Source organism: Sinocyclocheilus grahami, unplaced genomic scaffold (assembly GCF_001515645.1).
Source record: "Sinocyclocheilus grahami isolate Dianchi unplaced genomic scaffold, SAMN03320097.WGS_v1.1 scaffold680.1, whole genome shotgun sequence".
NCBI classification, from domain to species: Eukaryota; Metazoa; Chordata; class Actinopteri; order Cypriniformes; family Cyprinidae; genus Sinocyclocheilus; species Sinocyclocheilus grahami.
Genome location: NW_015505859.1, coordinates 358,265 through 370,710, shown reverse-complemented (window position 1 = coordinate 370,710; position 12,446 = coordinate 358,265). Strand labels below are relative to the sequence as shown.

Genomic DNA, 12,446 nt, shown 5'->3' with positions numbered 1-12,446 from the left:
AGAAGAGAAAGACAACGTTTTGAAACAACATGAGGGTTAGTAAATTATTTTAGAATTTTCTGAATTTTGCAATTAATCATGAGCATTCCAACTAGAATACATTTCAAAAACAAAACAAAACGTTTAAATATCTAAACTTATATAATATCATATTTCTAAACATCACACTCCAACAGAAACCTGATTAGGAAATTACTGATGCCATATTCCAAATCACACATATCAAATCCTAAGATGGCACTACAGATCAAGCATGAATCTATCTTCTGACCCTCCTGAAAGTCAGTTCGTCCGTGTTAACAGTTGCCCTTTGCTTTCATTTTAATTCTTGATTATAGAACCACATGTGACACTATTGCTGATCAACAACTATATTCTTTCATCTACTATCATGAATGTGTTAATAAGATAAATAACAAAAGTGTTTCCTGGAATCAGTGTCTGAGTGTGGCCTACCCACAGCTGTTTACCCTAGAAATAAAACTGCATAGTTTAATGTTTCCACCAGCTGGATGTTTTGATTTCCTATTTTTGTCCAGACATTGTGGCTGAACTTTGCTGGATTAGATGACGTTACTAGATTTATTCTTCAGTGCTACCAGACGGAGGAAACAGGTCATGAATACCCTTCCTTTAACACACTTTTCAAATGACCACAGTAAACCATCATGGATCTTAAAGTTACTATGCTATAACATTATTCAGCGGAATGCTTGAATGTCAAGATAATGTAGTCCTGTGTCTTGAAAAAAAAAAGCAAAAAAAAAAGAGAAAGGCCTAATATTTCCATATTGATAATGCTCAATTGATGAGTTCAAAAATATCAATAAAAACATTCCATCATGTACACACTGTAAAAAATTACAGTGAATTTAATGGTAAAAGACAGTAAAAATGCTACAGTAAAAACCTGTGAAATGGTTAACGGTAAATTCCCCTACTATATACGGTGAAAAACTGTATTGGACATTAATTTTGTGAAAAAGTGAAAAATACCGTATAATTTACAGTGAATAACCGTAAATTGACATTCCCAGAATTCCCTGCATTACATTTCAAATTTGATGTTTTTTTGTTGAAATAACTGTTTCTTCTTAGTTTTTTCTTATCAGTTTTGTATATTAGGGTTGTGTGTTACACCTAATGTTGTTAAATGAATGTTTATTGCATTATTTCAGTTTCATGTGTGTTACCATGATGGTGTTTAGTGTTTGTGTGAATGACACTGTGCACCTTTTATATATGTTATTATTTAAAAGCTGCTTGTGATGGGCTTTGGTTCATCATGTGACTTTCTCATCACCACCTGCATTGGGTGGTTGTCAGTGTATTACAAATGTACAAAACAGATTTCAGTACTTCAATGAGGTTGGTATGTTAACATCATATCAGTTAATGAAATTATGGTATTTAACTGTAAATTTATGTTAAAACCGTAAAACCTAAAACGTTTCTACAGTATTTTTTACGGTAAAATTCCGGCAACCACAGCTGCCGGTTTTTTACCGTAAATTTTACGGAATTTTTTTTACAGTGGGTTGTTTCACAAAATAAGAATGAAGATTTTTCAAATTATATACAGCATGCATCAGCTTTAATGTACTTATCTAAATAAAAAAGCAGTCAAATTTCTTCAAAGTGCATCAATTAACTTACAGTCTGCAAAGGAGTGAAAAGGTGTGTTCAAATACTCAATTTAAAGTCGTGTTATGACTTTTAAGATAGTCTATGCATCTGTGTACTGTTTTGGTATGTATTCGATCTCTCTGCTCGTGTGTCGACATGTTTGTGTTCCAGATGGGTGTGGCCTCTGTTAACCAGCTGAAGATGGTGATTGGTGATGGGGACACCCTATCCAGATATAAGGACCGCCCCAAACACTCATCTGGTGTTGCGCTAACGTTCTGATTAACTGTTTCTTGCTATTGTATGTATCGCCGTCGTTTGTTGTAGGGTTGTGAAAAAGTGTCGTACCAGAGAGAGAGAGATATTCTGAGTGTATTGAATCTGTTTAGTGTTTATTCTTGTAAGATCAAATTCTGAAACCCTGGTTTATCTGAACATTGCTTGTCTTGACTACGATTTGGATTCTGATTCTGCTGTGTGTACGCCTGGAAACTTTGTAAATAACTTTGAAAATATTCTTGTAAATACTAGTTTGCCAAAGTAAGGGACGTAGGGGGTTAGACGCCATTTTATTTAGGTATCTTTTTTTCACTTTGTTTTTGGTTGAGGGAGGTAGGGAAGTTGGTCTGTATTTTGTTTTTATTTCTGTTTGAGGTTATTTTTTTTTATTGTTTTGGCCTTGTCTGCCCCTGAAGATACTCCCGTGTAAAGCAAATAAAATGGTTTATTTGGCATCTCTCTGGTGTGAATTAAAATCCTTTTTCTGTTACGGCTAACCCCTAGAGGTCGTAACAGTCAAATAAATTTACATAAACACAAGTTTATAAATAAGCCTTATCACAAAATCTGTCATTTCTGTCGCTGTTTGGATGTAATAAAACACTCACAGATGTAGAAAAATACAATGCATTTTCTTTTGTCAGTGACCATAATCCTAACTTTAAAACCAGGATTAAGCATAAAATAATGTGTTAGAATTATTAATACACATGAAAATGGGCTGAGAACTGAACAAATAGTTGTAATGTGGCTCGGAGGGAAAGGACAGGAATCATGTCTTTATGGCAGTTTTTTTAGTGATTGTGGAATAATGCAAGACTTCTTCACGTTACAAACGATTGTTGAAAGCAAAAATGCTACAAAATTTTGTCAGAAAGTGTGACATGTTCAAGTAAAACAGACACTACTTTTGAAATCAGCACCCAAAATGAGTAAAAAGCTACTACTGGATTTCATTCAGCTAAGGTTACAATCACTATTACTTATGTTTAGGTTAATGATCTGAACAAACTCTTAAGTCTTACCTCTGGGATATTCTCCTGTATGATTTTGATCACAGCTTGCACGCAGTTTTTTTCGATTTAAGATCATCTCAATATTACAGGAAACCAAGTCTGATGGAAAAGAGTAAAAAAAAAAAAAAAAATCATTTTGAAAAGCTCTCAATTAAATTTCTGACAAATGGGTAACTGGTAATCTTGACTTGGGACTTTGTGCAGTGTCATGGTTTTGGTTATTCAAACAGTATAGTTTTACCTGGATCAATATGGATGCTGTTCAGATCGAGAGACTTCTGGGAACCATCAAAGCGTTTGGACATGCAATGCTTCACAAAAAAGAACAGCAACAGTTAAATGCAACAGCTGCCACCTGTAGATCACAAGTGTTACAGCAACAAGAAGCAGCTGTAGGTCAAACCTTTAAACGCTCCAGATCTTGTGGCTTCAGCTCGCTTTGGAGGAAAGGGGGACTGGAACAACAGTTCATAAACACAACCACCTGGAGAACAAGAAACATGTCAGCCCAGTTTACAAGACAGAAAACAGTAATGAGAACGAGATGTTTTATTATAGATGAAACGGCACCGTACTCTGTTCCCTTCACTGTCCGTGACTCTTCGTGTGAGTTTGAACAGAGCACTGGCAGCAGCAGCATCCTCCAGACAAAAATAAACTTTATGTCCCTCTGTGGAGTACTAGACAAAAACACAGAGAGACACAGCCAGACATAGATGTAACATATCAGTTGACAATAATGTACTGGTGATTCAGTGATTTAACAATTCAATGACAAGTTAGTTAAAAGGTTAACTCATGTCTTTGTGAGTATGCATTTATATATCACCTCAAGATTAAAAGAAAAGAATATTAACTTTTATTTAAAAAAAAAAAATAAATAAATAAATTTTCTGTGTTAAATGTTCTTTATAGTCATTAAAATAATGGCAGAAAATAATAATGGTCCTAAGAACAGGCTTCATTTTCTGCAACAAAATATTAAGCAATAATTATTAAAATTTTCTTTTAATTTTGGGGTGAATTATGACCTGGAGTTTCTTGACAGTTTATGAGGACAAACAATGTGGTTCAGCTAAACTGACTAAATCATCACAGTCACTTACGTATAATGGAATAAACGCAATGGGGCAGAGATTCTGTAGTGATGTTAGAAGCCATTTCTTATCATAAATTTTTCCATATGGGATCTGTAAAATAAAAGTAAATATTTCAGATGCAATAAACCAGTGCTTCCCAACATTTGGGGTGGGGGTTGGGGTTATAGGAATGGGGGGCGTGTGCAATCCTCACTAGGGGTCACTCTAGATCACTCTAGTTTTAGAGTTTCAAATAGGGACGGATCCTGACGGATAGTATTGTTTAATATTTCAATTATCATTAAAACAGTATTTGATTACCACAATTTCAAAAAACTGACAGTAAATGCTGTCAGACAGTAAGCAAAGATAGCAGCAATCTCACAAAGCATGCAATGTAGATTTAGTTTTGTGTGAAAATATGGTGGAAGGCACTGAAAGGTTTTACAGCAGAGAGCTGAGGGAAATTATATGAACTTTGGAGGAATTATATGAATGTATCTCTGAGAGGAACTGACTGTCTTCAGAAAAGTTTCAATGGTATTTTCTTTTCAACATCCCTCCGTATACTGACTAAAGCAGTGTTTATCAGTGCAGCGCTGCTTTGTTTACAGATGTCGCTGAGGAAACAGCTCTATTTCTGCTGTTCCATAACCGCCACCTGCTGTCAGACAGTGGATTTACATTTTCATTTAGCCTGTCTTACATTTTTAATATAAAATTTTCCTTTGTTTCATTGTACCCGATTAATGATTGTAAACTGTGGTTAATATGTTTTGATGAAACACCTGTGAATTGTACATCAGTAAATCACAACAACATGGGCATTGCTATACATACAGGTTACAGGGGAAGTTATTATACACAACTATTCGAAGCTTCCGCTTTTCGAACACAGAAGTGTGAAAAAGGTCAATTTTTTGTCAAAACTTTATTTTAACATGTAATCCATGTTATTAGATAACATGTTATGCAACACCCAAACAACATTTTTTGTTCATTTAAAATCAGTTGTCAGTGGTGTAATGTAACAAAGTAATAATACTTCATTACAATACTTAAGTATTTTTAGGCGTATCTGTACTTTACTTGAGTTTTTATATTTCAGGCAACTTTTACTTTTACTCCACTACATTTCCTAATTAAAATGTATACTTTTACTCCGATACATTTCCCCGAAGCATATTTGTTACTTACTACAAAATAAAGTCAGAAGAACATGGACTGCAGGAAAGCAGGTTTGACGAATCAGTGGTCTGGCGTCTGCAAGTTAGACTCCTAAAAAACACCTTTGCTCATGTGCAAACAAGTGCTCGCACAACTGCGGTCAATTTCATTTTCCACTCAAGTTGAGTTTGGGGTGTGCGATATACAGTATATCTGCGATAATATGATAAGTGTTGTTTTAATGATGTGCGATCTGACATTATCAAGTATATCACCAAATCACACACTCAGACTCAGAGTGCACACACGTTGATTTATTAGTCTATTAAAATTCAAAATGTAAGGCATTCTAAATTGTAGACGGCAAAAATGCTTCTGTATGCTTTTTATATTTAGATAATTTAATATAGCTAACTTAATCTATATCACACAAAGAGTACCGTTTTTCTGCAGATATCAGCATAACTAATTTAATAATAATTTTATACAAGTTCAGTAAAGTTAGCAAGTGACTTACATTTTAGACATAATATTGCTTGTTTTTGCTCAATTTTGCCAACAAAAATAGTTGAATTGATTGATAATTGAAAACGAATCAGCTTTTTGAACGAATCGGTTGAATAAATAATTCAGTGATTCACACATTAACACAGTCAAATGCTTTGTTTCTGAATGAATCAGTCGTTTGAATGAATCGGTTGAATCTCAGTGACTCACTCATTAACAGTCACTTGCTAACACCTACTGGCGGTTTTAATTTCACATTTTGACTATTTTTTCATGTTTTTAAATAATTTCAAATATCAGTTTTTAACGTTTCATGTTAAAAACAAAACATAATTTATGCATCTGTAAGTGCAGTGTAAATGCATCCATGTCCCCTCTGAGATACATTAAACTGTGTAAATACATCTAAATACTATTTCAGATGCAGATTCCAGAAATGTTTTCTTATGTTGGAATGAACGTACCGGATGAAGTGCTTCTTATTTTTACCAAAAAAATACAAAATGGAAGAAAGAGTTAAAACTGAACACAATCTTGCTACTCAAGCTGTGTGGAATTTTTTTTAATAAATATATTTATTTGCTTCTTTTCCATTTTGCATTTACTTGTACTTTTACTTTCAATACTTAAGTATGTTTAAGATTTAAAAAATACTTTTCGTACTTAAGTACAATAAATATCACATACTTTAACCCTTTAAGCTCCACAACAGACTGATTAATCCACAAGAAGATATCAAACTAGAAAAAGTAATAAAAAAGCTAGTAATTAATCTAGACTATGTCTTGATAACTGTGTGTTGTTTTTTGCAGTGGTTCCCAACCCTTTTCCCCCCATAAAATAATAATAAAATATAAAAATAAAAACAGTTAAGTTTTAATAAATGCAACCACAGCAGAAACATTAAAATAATGATATTAACAACTGACAGTGGTGTATAAAGTACCTGAAAGCCATACTTAAGTAAAAGTACAGATATCTTACCAGAAAATGACTTTGGTAGAAGTTGAAGTAACCGTTTAGAATATTACTTGAGTAAAAGTCTTAATTCAACCAAAAAAATATATATATTTTTAAACCTGTATGAGTTTCTTTCTTCTGTTGAACACAAAATAAGATATTCTGAAGATTGTCGATAACCAAACAATTGACGTTAGACACTGAATTATATAGTATCCAAAACAGCTGATTCCAAACAGCTGAATAAAACATCACAATAATCCACATGACTCCAGCCCATCGATTAATGTCTTGTGAAGTGAAAAGCTGGCGTTTTAACTGTAAACTGCACTTCTGGCCAAAATATGGATACGAAACTCTAGCTCTATATTGCTTTAGAAATATGCACTGATCAAGCACCATTTACAAGTTTAAACAGTTTAAAACAGTTCTAAACAAATATGTTTTTATATTCTAAGCAAATATAATTACATTTGTTATTATGGAGTCGGACAAGTATTTTACCTGGAAGCAACAGTTAAAATACCTTAATGATGGATTTATTACAAACACACAGCTTTTCACTTCACAAGACATTAATTGATGGACTGGAGTGGTGTGGATTACTTGTGGATTATTGTGATGTTTTTATCAGCTGTTTGGACTCTCATTCTGACGGCACCCATTCACTGTAGAGGATCCACTGGTGAGCAAGTGATGTAATGCTGAATTTGTCCAAATCTGTTCCAATAAAGAAGCAAACCCATCTACATCTTCAATGGCCTGAGGGCAAGTAGATTTTCTGCAAATTGTCATTTCTGGGTGAAATATTCCTTTAGGAATAGTTTTAACAGGAATAACTCTTACTGTAATTTTAAACCAATTTTCCCCTCCTCTCTCTGCATTTTCTGCTCTGAATCTCTGTGTGTTTCCCCCTCCAATCTTGTCCATCCGCTCCTCTTCTCTCCGACTGGAACATCCATATGGAATACTGCAGGAAAAACATAACATGGACTGGGAATTATATGAAATATTCCTTACATAGATACAATCTTTATTTATGACGTTGAATCATTTGCAACATCACTTACAATCTCTTTTACTGACTACCCATCACAGACACATCAACACTGCCGTCCTGAAACCTGCCGTGGGGTCCCGGCCTAAACCGCCCTGGGGCTGCACCTCGATGCGGAACGCGAACTGAATCCCTGTGTAGGCTAGCCTTGATGGACCCCCAAAGCTTGACGGACCCCCAACCAGCGGCCATCATGATCTGAAACACAAACACGCTTCACAAATATCAGGTTTTTCATAAATGGCAGTATGCCACCATACATTTGATAAGATGTGCTTATCAGTTTAGTGTTCAATATACAAAACATGCAAATTGTCAAAAAAACAAACAAACAAAAAAAACACCTCTGGCTCAGCCTGATGAAACAGGTTTTGACAACGAAAATGAAAAATGTCTTGAATGTAGCACACCACTTAATAATATATTTAATAAGTCTATATATTTTTGTCTTATCAGTTTAGTGTTCAATATACAAAACATGCAAATTGTCAAAAAAACAAACAAAAAAAAACACCTCTGGCTCAGCCTGATGAAACAGGTTTTGACAACGAAAATGAAAAATGTCTTGAATGTAGCACACCACTTAATAATATATTTAATAAGTCTATATATTTTTGGTTTAATAAAGAAATTATTAATACAACAGATATGCGAAGTTAAAAATCAATATTCTCCATATTAATATTTAAATGAGAAGTCATGCAAAACTTTAACAATGAAGGTCATGAACTTTTGCATTTGTTTGCAAAAGCAATATTACATTTGCTTGTTATTTGTTAAGGATATTTGCAAGTGCTTGTTATTCTAAAAAATTAAATCTTCACTTGAACTAATGCATAAAGAAGACATGAAACAGAATGAAAAAGACTCAACAACACCAGACCAAGGAGGAATGGAATGATATTCTAGCCATATCTCTGTATAAATTAGTTCATAGTTTTTGGTTAAATTATCTTACTGTATAACAAAGTACACATAAAAACAATCTAATAAATAATCTAAAATTACTGTAGAAGATGATTATCATATATTGCTTATTTATTTTTGTTTTAAGTGCACATACATGGACACACATTTAATTGTCTTACAGTAACTTTAAATTGTCCTAATTCTTAATTTCTTATCTTATATTTTTGGGTATATATACATATACAGTACATTCAACTCAGCTCTGATAGCATCAAGGTGTAGTTTTACCTGTGAAAGAGCTTTCAGTGCTCCACACCTCTCTCACTACAGCAGAGCCACTCGGATCTAAGGGAAGGGCAGGAGAAGATTCAAGCATCACAGATTGTTGCTGTTCATGGATTGTGTGCACAAGTAGTGTCCGCCATAATAACTACTGAACTACTGGGATTTTATTTAGTTAAATATAATTATTTAAAGCAAATGGGAATGTGAGAATTTTTAGGGAATATGCAGAGTAGTAATGAATAGCAGAATATGATGAACTACTTTCAGGGTCATGTCGTCAAGAATTAGGACTACCCATCCTTAAAGGGGTCCTATTATGCTTTTTCACTTTTTCAACTTTAGTTAGTCTGTATAGGCTAATACCATGCATATATTTTTTATTTAAAGAAGAAACCAATCCAATGTATAATTGACATTTGAGGCTTAATACAATAGAAAAGCAATACAAGTTTCTCAGTTAGTGTTTTCAGCTTGTTTATTTTCATATCAAAATATGGCATACAGTTGCTTCAAACAATGGTATAAACATAATCTAGTGTAAATTGTAATAATCGCAATTACAATTTCAAGGGAATAATCGACAATTATAATTTTTGTCATAATCGTGCAGCCCTAATACAACGCATATTTTCCGGGATTTGTGATATCACAAATACAGACGAATGGGATGAGACCTGGTTGAGCTGCACTAGAGAAGGCAACGAGTGTTATCACTATATCGGAGACGAATTTAGAGTGGTTACAATCACCCGGGTTTCAGTGGTGGACAGTAACGGAGTAGCTTTACTTCGTTACTGTACTTAAGTACATTTTTCAAGTATCTGTACTTTACTGGAGTCGTTTTATTTTGAGTAACTTTTACTTTTACTTCACTACATTCCAAAGCATAAGATCGTACTTTTTACTTCACTACATTTCATAAAACTTATCGTTACTCCGTCGTGCTCCGAGACGCAGAAGAGGTGTCTGATTCAAGAACGAACTGATTCTTTTCAATGAACCTTTTAAATCGGTTCGCAAATCGCACAAAACGATTCATTGACGAATTAGAATGAACCGACTGCAGCTGTTTTCGAGTCGACAACTCACTGATTCAAATGAACCGTTTAGTGCGAGTCTCCAGTGAACTGAATTCACAAGTAAGAACCGCGGTCGAGACTGATGCTGCTAAAAGTAAGTTACTAATGTCACAGTTGTTTGTGAACTAAATCTGCTGTAAAGGGTGATCTATTTAAGCCCACTGAAATGCTTGAATGCAGACACATCAATAAATGTGTCTCTATTTTAGGTAAAAAAACCCCCGACACATTAAAATAACACAGATTAAATAAAATAACTCATGCACGTTCATATTCCCCGTTAACAGTTAAAGTTAACAGTTTTATTAAAATGCTACATATTTAGCCCTATGTGACGTCTGTTTTTATATTGTTTATCAACAGTATACATTTTTATATTGTTTGGATTATCTAGCCGAGTAGACAGATATGAATGTTTATTCATAACCACACTGAAAATAAGTAAATATTGTTAGCTGATGCTAACTGTCTAGCTAACAAGCTTGCTGGTGCTAAGTTGAGGTAATTTTTAGATATAAAGTCCAAATGTTTTTATCCAACCACCTAGATAGATTACATCTGGGGGAAAGAAAGGATGTGATGTTCAGAACATGGTAACTACAGTAATTATCAAAGTGGGAAGTGATACCCTCTGGGGGCATTTGGCCAGGGGTGTTTTTACATCACAGACAAGGTTTGAGAAGAAAAAAAATCATTACGAAAATATATTTTCCTTAAAAAGTTCTTCCTAACTTCAGGTTTTATTCTCATGTCATATATAACTGTGATGTTCTGCAAAACAACAAGCTTTAAAACACTTTTTTCTTACTGGTGAAAATCAGATGATCAAATCTGTTTTCTCATCAGGTACTTCGCAGTGTACATTACTACATCACTGTCGTCAACGTAGTCCATATCAACAACAAAAGGGGGAGAGGTGTTGTAATAATGTAAATATGTGAAAAATAATGTGTTTTTCGAAGTTTCTAGTACACCCCCAAAACAAAATCAAGACTTTGTAAAAGAGCATAATAGGACCCCTTTAAAACAACATACAGAACTACAATACCCATAGTGCATCAACAGTCATTAAGTTAAAGGTGGGGTAAGCGATTTTTCAAAAACACTTAAAAAACTGATTCGGGGCGAGTAGCAAAACAAACTTGTAGCCAATCAGCAGTAAGGGGCGTGTCCACTCATGATGTGGAGGAGAGAGCGTTCAGTGCACAGGACGGACATTAGCCGAGCCGAGCGACAGAAAGATAGAGATGGCGGATAAAAAACCAGAGGAAAACATCTGCGGAACAAAGAAGGCTTAAGGCAATAAGGCAAGAAGTAGGACCCATGTAAATATCGGATCAGTTTTCCAGCGCTGAAGAGAACTCAAGGAGCAGAAGGCCTGCGATCGGACGCCGAGGTTGCTTTGTTTCTTCTCGATAGGTGAGTAACACCAAAGCGAACATTGAAAATTGTGTCAATACGTCATAAATAGAACGCAGCAGCAGTTTTCGGTCGGGGGTTTGTCGTGTCGTGCCGCATCCAGTGTAGACCATGGATATGTATATATATCTATGGTGTAGACAGCATCACTGATTATAATGAGTTCCATAGTGTTTTGTCTGGTGTAGACACGGCGTAACATTGGTTTTGCTTTGTTTCACAGAACTAATCGTTGCCTGGTTTGCGTACGTATGTGTGGGGCGGAGCTATCAAAATAGGGGCGAGACCCTTTTGGGGTAGGGGCGTGCTTGTTTTGGTGATTTCAAATGTCAACATAACATTTGAAACAAGAAACACTCCCAGAAACACGTTCCTCCACGTACTGCCATTTTAAAATGTGTTCTGTTCAGTCGGCATTTTCGGTTTAAATTGACCCAGATTCATCATGAATTATCAGTATTTGCATTGAACACTAACAGGGTAGAGACACTCATCTTCATCATATGCTTCTTTTGCACCAAATTCCTAATGTTGACGAGCTAAAGGGTTGATAGTAATAAAACCTCGTTATGATATAATGAAAATGTAAATATGAGCAGCTGACCATGATCAAACCTGTCAATCAGTCCGCCTTAATGTCATGCAGTGTGCAACTTTTGCTCAGTCCTGTTTCGCAAGATCCTAAACCAATATTTGTTTTTAATCGGACATAAATCATGTTAACTTTGTACCTGAGGAACTAGAGCAAACCCGTGATATCACAGACAGGTTAGGGTACCATGCCCGGTATCGAGTCATCATCTTGCACCGACTCGCATCTTGCAGTGACCACGTGCAACTGATGCACGTGCGAATGTGCTTCATCTTGCGTTGAAAACAAGAGCGTGCATATGTAACACAGGCAAGAGCAAAAACACACAGTCTTGCACGGATCCGCAAGCAAGCAAGGTAGTTGAATCTTTTAACCATTCTATAAATTAGACATTTTTAAATATATAATATAATTCATTTATTTAATAAACTAACCATCTTTTTTAAGCATTTACATTTAAAAAGTGGTCCA

General features: G+C 34.8%; 1 pseudogene; it reads right to left on the bottom strand.

The window, feature by feature from the left end:
* Positions 1–12,325, bottom strand: part of LOC107559258 (nuclear RNA export factor 1-like) — a 22,783-nt pseudogene extending 10,458 nt beyond the window's left edge.
* Between the last annotated feature and the right edge of the window lie 121 nt (positions 12,326–12,446).